The 9,452-nt window shown below is 47.1% G+C and overlaps 1 long non-coding RNA gene across 1 annotated transcript; it reads left to right on the top strand.

Annotated features, from left to right (window-relative positions):
• The first annotated feature begins 1,139 nt into the window (after nucleotides 1–1,139).
• LOC140626098 (uncharacterized) lies at nucleotides 1,140–8,867 on the top strand. The gene is made up of 4 exons (XR_012025315.1): nucleotides 1,140–1,206; nucleotides 2,216–2,437; nucleotides 4,544–4,647; nucleotides 6,028–8,867. It is a non-coding gene; the product is annotated as an uncharacterized lncRNA (long non-coding RNA).
• The last annotated feature ends 585 nt before the right edge of the window (nucleotides 8,868–9,452 follow it).

Genomic DNA, 9,452 nt, shown 5'->3' with positions numbered 1-9,452 from the left:
GGAGTAAAGCCAAGTTCATCCCCAGTCCCACACACCATTGGATGTGATGCACATTTAATGGCAATGATCTGACCTTGTTTGGACCCCAATCTGAAGAAGCCAACTGTAAAAATATATTTTTGAGACGTTTGCAGAAAGTTACATATGACTGGATTCAGACGACTCAAAGAAATTACAGTAGTCTTAACTTTTCTTAGGCATGAAAAAGGCATTGTGGTTATGTTTTAAAAAAAAAAAGTCCTTAAGAGTCCTTAAGTATTAAAGATTTAACCTTATAGATAAAATTGAATAGTGTGTGGAGAGAAAAGTAAGAGAAGAGGGATGTACTATTTTCTATCCAGCAAAACATTGGAGTTGCTGAAGCGGAGGATGGACACTTGAGGAATTCTTTATACAATTTTCTCTGTTTCTATGTATGCTTGAAATTTTCCTTAATAAAAATGTTTTAAATGTGCTGAAAAATGGCATGAGAATCTTCCTAGTACACTGTTTATAATTCAATGGCACAAAACTTTGAGAATTTATTTGAGGGGAAGAAAAAATCCATTCATTCCTTGGTCCATTCCACAAATATTTACAAGACACCTGTAATCAGGTATCTGTTCAAAGCACCAGGGAAAGAGGTGATAGAGACACATGCAGAGCTCACACTCTACAGAGAAAATAAACAAATAAACAAGATGTCTGGAGGGAATAAAATCGTGGTAAGACAGAGCAGGGGCTCTCAACTGGGGATTGAGGATGATTTGCATCCCTCAGGGAACATTTGGCAACCTATGGAGACCTTATTGATTCTTACTCTCAAGCAAGAAACTCTCAAGCAAGAAACTCTCAAGCCAGATGAGGAGGTGAGGAGCCTGTTTGAGGAAGTGATGGCTGATCTGAGCTGAGACTGGAGTGATGAGAAGGGGTGAGCCAGGTGCAGAGCTGAGAGGAGAGCCTGCAGGCTGAGGGGGGAGTCCTTGGAGCAGGAGGGATTTGGCGAGGGGAACGAATTGACAGAAGGCCTTTGGAGGGATGTGGCTGTAGAGGAAGTGGGGGGGTGGGTGCAGATCACAGAGGGTGTTCCACTGGGAACAAAGCGCCAAGCTCATTAAAATTGCCAAGTCTCAAGATTTACCCAGCCCGGGTAAAGTTTAGTAAGATGCCACGCCCCAGGGGCATTGAGATCCACACTTCAGTGGGGGAAGCACGCTCTGAAAAATGGTAAGGAATTTGGATCTGATTTAAGCTGCAAGTGTTGCCTGGCGAGCTGAGGAGACCCCAGGGCCCTGGTGCCTAGACCCAGCCAGACCTAAAGGAATCACCACAGGTTCTTGTTCTTGTCATGAGAAGGAACTCCAGGGCAGATGCGCAGCACAGAGAACAAGTGGGAAAGTTTTTTAAAGCAAAAAGTAAAGTACAATCTCCAGACGTGGGAGCAGGCAGAGAGAGAGAGAGCAAGCTGCTGCCCCCGGGTTTGTGGTTTCTATTACTGACAGTTGTTAACTAGGGGGCAGAATATTTATTACTTGAGGCTGGAAGCAGGGTTTCTGGCTTTTTCTTCCTAACCTGCTCAGGGATTTCCTGTGGTGGCTCTGCCACCTGGGGCCAGTCTGGTGTGATCCGGCTCCTCTGGTGGTGGAGTGCTGCCAGGACAGGCCTGGACCTTCCCCGCAGCTGGCCACCACCTCCTCCTTGCTGGCCTCCAGGCATCCTGTTAGAGCTTCTCTGCCTGCTCCGACAGGAGGACCACTGGCGGGTACAGGGGGAGCCTGCCACGGTGACCTTCCCTCCCTGTGAGGAGCAGAGCCATGGGGCAGGGTTAACTGTGGAGGAGAGAGACTATTCAGGAGACGGTTGCAGCTGGCTATGCCAGAGATGATGGTGCAGGCTTGGGCCATAGTGGGAACCATGGAGTCCCAGAATGTAAATATAGGTTTTCTTTGGAAGCAGAGCTGATAGGACTTGCTGGTGGGTTAGATGCTGGGGAGTTAGACGCTGGTAGTGAGGGGAGGAGAGAAGCAGGGATGACTTTCCAGTTTGGGCTTGAGCAGATGTGTAGACGGCAGCCACTAGGAGAAGAATAATTCAACTGAGTTTCTTTTGGTGGGATTGGGATTCCATGTGCCCGTTCTGTGTTTGGTACATGCTACTTCTGTGGTCAGGGCTCTCTCCTGTGGTGGATAGGATCACTGCTCCTAATTCTCCTGTTGTCAACCATGTGTCTTTGCAGTGCCACACCTCCCTAACTTGGGGCTTGGCCAGTGGAATATCAGTGAAATGGACCAGGACTCTAAATGTGCTTTCATAGTTTGACTTGGCCCCTTAGCCTCTGCCACCTGCCAGGAGTGGGAGTTGCACATGCCTTGTGGGTCTGGTCTCAGACAAAAGAGACTTCTCAGCTGACCGGAACTCTCCCTCCAGCGTGGAGTCCAACCTAGTCAGTGAATCTCAAGTAAGTGCACCCCGGACCAGCTTTACCGCAGTCACCTGCTCACCATGAAGGAGAAAATAAATATTGATATAATCTCCTAAGATGTTTGGTTTTTGTTTGGAGGCATGATTACAATAGAAAACAGTCTAATACGCATACATCCAGTGTGGAGTTGGTGTTATTACCATTATTATTTTTTTAGATATAAGAATGGTAAATTTTTAAAAAATGGTAAATCCTTGCCACTGATCCGTTGGGGATCTATTTTGGCTATGTCTGAGGTTCCTATTTTGTGAATCAGAGCAGCTTAATCATCTTGCTGAGCATGATGATGGGGTGGAACCCAAAGACCCAGGGCCCTGGCCCTCCCCACACAGGGAAAACAGGCTTAACTCCAGGGCAGGATCTGGTTATGAAGGATAACCCCAGGGGTGAGAAGACTCCCTTGCACCTGGAAATCTGTTCCTAACCTGCCCACTATTTCCTGAAGTCTATTTATTTTTTTTTATTTTTTTTTAAAGATTCATTTATTTTAGAGAGAGAGAGTAAGCACACTAGCTAGGGAATGGGCATGGGGGAGATGAAGAGGGAGTGAGAAGCAGACTCCCCACTGAGCAGGGATTCCCAATGTGAGACTTGATCCCACGACCCTGTCATGACCCGAGCCATGACCCGAGCTGAAATCAAGGGTTGGACACTTAACTGACTGAGCCACCCAGGTGCCCCTCCTGAAGTCTTTTTAATAAGAGACATAGCCTTTTATTCAATGATTAGAAATCACAGATTTCAAAGGCAATATAAAAAAAGTAGAGCAGGGACACCTGGGTGGCTCAGCCATTGAATGTCTGCCTTCAGCTCGGGGCCTGATCCTGGGATCCAGGATCTGGAATCGAGTCCCACATCGGGCTCCTTACAGGGAACCTGCTTCTCCCTCTGCCTATGTCTCTGCCTCTCTCTCTCTCTCTCTCTCTCTCTCTTTCTCTGTGTCTCTTATGGATAAATAAATAAAATCTTAAAAAAAAAAGTAAAGCAAATGAGTTTTTAAGGAAAGTAATGATGATCTCCCCTTCTCTCTCTCCTTTTCTTTCTTTCTTTCTTTCTTTTTCTTTCTTTCTTTCTTTCTTTCTTTCTTTCTTTTCTTTTCTTTTCTTTTCTTTTCTTTCTCTTTTTTTTCAATCAGTGGCTTGGGCATCTACCACTGTCTTTCAGGCACTGACTCCAGTTCCCCTCAAGTATGGAAATGCGAAATACTAGAGGCTTCATCTTACAGATAAGCATAGGGTTAAAAAGTCAGCAGGCCCTGGGCATCTGAAACTGAGTACACCGAGGAGACTGGATATCCTGAAGTCAAACTTCTCGGATTCCACAAATTGGCCTCACATACAGTCTATTTTTAAAACAAACAGAAATAGGGTCTAAAGGTATGTGCTTTGTTCAGTGCAGGGATGAGTCTGTGCAAGTTCTTTGACTCTTGATGTCAGTTAGAAATTGCCATCCCTGGAGCGGAGACCAATGTTTCTGAACAGTACCTCTCTCTTAGCTGACAATAGCCCACAAACAAACAGACAAACACAAAAACAAGGCAGAAGAGACTGGGGGCACCTGGGTGGCTCAGTGGTTGAGCATTTGCCTTTTTTTTTTTTTTTTTTCCGTCTGTCTTTGACTCAGGGAGTGATCCTGGGGGCCCGGGGTTGAGTCCACATTGGACTTTCTGCAGGGAGCCTGCTTCTCCCTCTGCCTATGTCTGCCTTTCTCTCTGTGTGTCTCTCATGAAGAAATAAGTAAAATCTTTTTAAAAAGAGAGACAAAGAAGAGATTGTCTGCAAGGTTCATTTGTGTTCCCCATTGTAGTTAATCTAGAAAGTGGGGCTTGTTTCTTAGGTGTGCTTTGAATAACAACAGCTTTCCTCACTGAGGCCAAGGAACCCATCCACCTGTCCACCTTCCAGAGTGTAGCGTTATCACTAGTAATGAGCGGTCCAGTGGGGGAATACATTTCCCAGCATCTCTTGCATGGGCGGGAGGGGGATGGACTGATTCTCAGCAATAGAACATGGTAGCAATAAAGCGTGTCACTTCTGAGCCAAAGCCTTTAGGAGATGACCACTTTCTCTTTCTTCTTTCTAGCCACAGGTGGAGGACTCTGCTGTCAGGGATGGGAACTCACAGATGAAAGGGGTCACACCGATAAAACCTACTTGCCAACTAGGAGCAACTGCATTGACAATTATGTGAGCACAACATTATTAATTACTGTTGAATTGAGCCCCTGGCATGTTGGAATATACTTGTTACAGCCACTCACAAGAGTCTAAGCAAGTATATGCCTTCCGTGTCCTAGAATATATAGAAACAGCAACAGTCCTTCAGGGAGGCAGTGTTTGCAAAAGTTTCCTCACTTTCTCCAGCCTTGGAGCCCATCCTTAAATACCCCGAATGCAAATGACAGCAGAGGAATTTGGTGACGTTCACCTTGTCATCAAGGTTCCCCAGGGCCAAGAACACCTTGAGCTTATCAACAAGCCTGGGGCTCTGGTGTGTATATGATGCAGCATGGGGTGGTGGGGGAGTGGTGGACATGCCTCCTGGAGCCCTTGCCTGAACTTTAGCATGGAATTTGGAAATCAGGCTGCTACCTCCTGTCAAACTAATGTGGATCTTCCAGGCAAGGATGGAATGTTTCATTTTTATTTATTTATTTATTTTTAAAGATTTTATTATTTATTTACTCATGAAAGACACAGAGAGAGATAGAGAGGCAGAGACACAGGCAGAGGGAGAAGCAGGCTCCACGCAGTGAGCCTGATATGGGACTCTATCCTGGGTCTCCAGGATCAGGCCCTGGGCTGAAGGCGGCGCTAAACCGCTGAGCCACCCGGGCTGCCCGTGTTTCATTTTTATTGATATGATTTCAGGCACGAAGCTTTTTGGTAGACTGTTAATATTACAGACCAAGTTTCCCAGTGAGTAAGAAAGCACGAAGCACTCAGAGAAGGGGCTTGTTGGTGTCTTTGTGACTGCAGCATGATATTGGGAGAAATAATATTTCCCAGTCACCATGTAGTTGGCTTTAGCAAACACCTCTGCTATCCCATCCTGCTGACAGGCAGGGCAGATGTTTACATTCTGAGCTAGCCTGTACTTCCTCAGTCCTCCGTAATGCAATGCCCATTCTTCTATTTTATTGTGTCTCTGGACTCAGCCCCATGCCTGTCTTCAGTCTTTTGCAATCTTATGATTTTATGCCAATCCCTCTTCCAGTGGCTTGTGGGCTCCCCCATCCTACAGGTAGGTCCTCAAGAACATCCAGTCCCTTCCTGTGGAACACTTCTCCCAGCAGGTGCCAGAGAATGAACAGAAAGTAGCACAAGCAGGGCTTGTCCAGCCTCAGGCTGTCCTGCAAGGCAGTTCCAGAGACCTCCTGCTTCCATGAGCCCTATTGGAGTGGTCAGGTACCCAGAGCCAGACTGTCAATAGTGTTAGGAATGGCCAAGAATTTAGGAGCTATGGATACCCAGATAAAAATAAGCCACTGATTATTTTTTAAACATTTTATTTATTTATTTATTTATTTATTTATTTATTTATTTATTTATTTATTTATTTGACAGAGAGAGAGAGAGAGCAAGTGAACATAAGCAGGAAGAACTGGGAGTCTGACTCCGGGCTCAATCCCAGGACCTCGGGATCATGAGCTGAAGGCAGACACTTAATCACCTGAGCCACCCAGGCACCCCTACACTAATCATTTTAGAGCATACAACTGAACGTTACTCCTACACATATTTCAAATACTGTATTGGTGCCTTGAACATTTCACCACTGTATTCTACTTGACAGGTGTGCTCCAGTATCCAGGGGAAAGTGCACTGATATCTCTGCCGCTTACTTTAAAAGGCATGAAACAAAAAAATGAATAAAGATTGAAATACATACGGAAGAGTGAATAAGGGGACGAATGGAAGGATGGATTATAACAAAGAGCCAGTCTGGCAGTTCCGAGAGACATCTATGCCCCTGCCTCCTTCTGACTATATTCTCTGCCATCTCAGCCTGTGGTCTCCGGGGCTTCTGCTCATTTCTCCGAGGGACCTGGGGGCAAATGCTGAGTTCATGCTCCAAATCCACCTTGGAGCACTCCTGGCTGCTCACTAGGAACTGCCTCCATCTCCTTCCAACTGTTTCTGCGATGACTTTGAGAACTCCCTCTGACGCCATCGCAATCGCAAACATATCAGTAAAGCACTTCCTCCTGGGTCTAAGCAGGGGAGTTGAAGGGCAGGGATAGGAAGGATAAGAAAACCAGCCAAAGGCCCCCAGGAACACAGCTGCACCTGGGCAAGTGGTGTTTATTCCCCGTGGCAGCGAGGGGGAATGTGCGTCAAGTGGGACTGCGGTATCTCAGGAAGTCAGAGTGTCTGAGAGGTGTCAGAGAGGACTTGGCATAGAATTTGGGCTTGTGTAGGGAATTTGAGGGAGGGCTTATGGAAGGGGGGCTTTGCTCTGGGTTGGATGCTGCCGGGGAGGTGGGGCACGTGTAATTCTGTAGACAGGTATCTTAATAGGTCTTATGTAGGAGGAAGACTAGATCTAGGGAGGCTACAGCAGTAACTGATGAAGAAAGCACAGCAGTCTCTCAAAGCCTCTCTCTCAGAGGGGGATATTTGGTCCCAGCTGTGGAGTGGACACACTCATGTTTTCCTCCACGTTCATACACTGCTGTTGAGGGTCTTGTTTTCATCTCAATCCATCGTAAGACAAAATGCTCTTGTCTGATGCTGCTGTGTGAAATTGCTATGTTCAACAGAACACTGAGACCAGGCCCATATCCAGCTGTTAGACATGTCCCCTTCTCAGGGCTCCCTGAGCTTCTAGCTGGATTTGGTCAATGGGCAGCCATAGCAAATGATGGAAGGGGGAGAGAGGAGAGAGAAGTCTGGGAACTTATTCTCCCGGGCTCTCCCCTTGCAGGGCTCCTGTAGCTGGCTACACATTCCCCTTCAAAGGTCACAGCTCCTCTGAAAGGAGCACTCTCTACATGACTCTGTTCTTTTAGATCTTCACAATAGTCTCTTCTCCTTATCTATTTGGGGTTAGGGCTGGTGGTAACAGCTCCAGCATTCCTGGGCCTGGGGTATAGCTCCATCCTACCTTTTTGTAAACACCTCCTTAGGGAGACCCTTCTTGAATTATCCAATGTGAGTGTGCTGACTGATGCCTGCTGGGAACCTCCCCAATGCAAGAGGCTCCCCAGATGGCAGGCTCATAGACCTTCTGCAGCGCTGGGCTCTGATAGAACTTCATATTGAAATGAAGCGTTATGAAGATGGCAGGATCCGCCTGGAGGGCATGTTCCCCACTTGTGTCCCCAGCCCCAAGCCCGGGGAAGCCACCTCCAATGAGAGAGCCTGCCAGCCAAGCAAGGCAGCCTCTTTGGTTGCAAATGGAGATCTGTGCCCCTGCCGCAGCAGTTGAGAACCTGAAAAGAACTCTGGAGCAGATAGATCCTGTGTCATAAGAAAGTCCCTCCTGGGCCAATAAAAGACAGCCTGTATCTGCCTCTATGCGAGGACAGTGCACTGAGCTGGGCTACTGGGAGGAGGGTGCTGATTCTCTGCTGCTGACTTGGGTTTCTGCAGTGACTGTAAGGCACAGAGCAGCACCCCCTAGCCTACTTGCTCCAGAGACATTTCTTTCCCACACAGAGCTGTTTCCTCCACAAATATTTACTGTGGAACCAGAATCTATGACAGGCAATGTGAGTTGGTACAAACAGACCCTTTGGCAAAGACTAAATGATAAAATGGGAAAAATATATATATATACAACTCCTATCTTAGAGAAAGAGCCAATCTCCCTAAAATAGAAAACAACCTATGAAGAACATGAGCCAAGGACATGAATTATTAGTTCACGGAAAAGAAAATAACACAAAAGTTTCTCAGTAGAGAAACAGGTGTATATGACCGAGTGCAGTTCTCCAGAAAAGATTGTTCACCCTGGTAGATATGATGTGCAATAAGATTGCTACCTAATTCCATCTCTTGGCCCAGGTTCCCCAAAAGTTGGCTTTTGAGTCAAGGACTTGGGTTCAGGTAGTCTACTTGGGAAGTGACCCCAGGAAACCCCAGTTCAGAAGTAAATAAAGGGAAAAAAGTCAACTAAATGAAATGTGGCAGAAAGGGTGTATGTTAACTGGTTGGTTATTGTACTGGCCACCAGGCCCAATCCCACCCCTACTCTCAGAATCCTCCTGGCAGAGGTGGGTGGCCTGGGCTACTTACCCACCCCTCCCATCCCCCTTTGGGTAAAAGTTGCCCCTAGGGGTGTCAACTCCCCTGCGCTTCTACTGTTCATCATCAGTGTTAGAGAAAGCTCTGAGATGGAGAAGAATAAAGTTAGGCACCTGGAGACTTGTTACCTTGTAGGAAGTTGTCTACCTGCTAGGACCAAGGGGACATGGGATTGCACATCAACAGCACTGACACCAACAAGGCTCTGCCTCTGGTAAGATCTGTTGGCCCCCCCGCCACCCCATCCAGTTAGCAGGGGTGACTTCCAGTCTTCCAGTACGAGTCCCCCTAACTTGGCCCCATTGCCCACCCCCCTACGCACATGGACTAGATCTGGTATGGACACCATGACCCAGGCCAGGCCAGAGGATATGCCTTGCATGTTTTGCCTGAATGACTCAGTGCTATATAACGGGTCACACTTATAGCAGGTATGCATGGGAGGCTTGGGTGGGGGTAGCATTTTTCACACTGTGACCCAGAGAAGCAAAGGTAGGTGATCTGCAGGGAGACTGGCCCAAAGCAGATGTACAGATATACAGAGTTGGAGAGTGGCCTCCCACTAAGCTTTCTCACTCGGTTGTCCAACAACTGCTGGGTGTAGAGCAATAGCTGACCCTAAGGAAGAGAGGAATCACAGAGTGTGAATATCTGCTTCCAGGGGTGCAAACTCCAGTCTCTGCCAAGTTGTACAATAATGGCACCTACACAGCAATAACACAGGACAGAACAGAGTAATGGCC

This window comes from Canis lupus, chromosome 37, assembly GCF_048164855.1.
Source record: "Canis lupus baileyi chromosome 37, mCanLup2.hap1, whole genome shotgun sequence".
Lineage (NCBI taxonomy): Eukaryota > Metazoa > Chordata > Mammalia > Carnivora > Canidae > Canis > Canis lupus.
The sequence above is the reverse complement of the archived record's forward strand: the minus strand, read 5'-3'. Positions and strand labels throughout refer to the sequence as shown.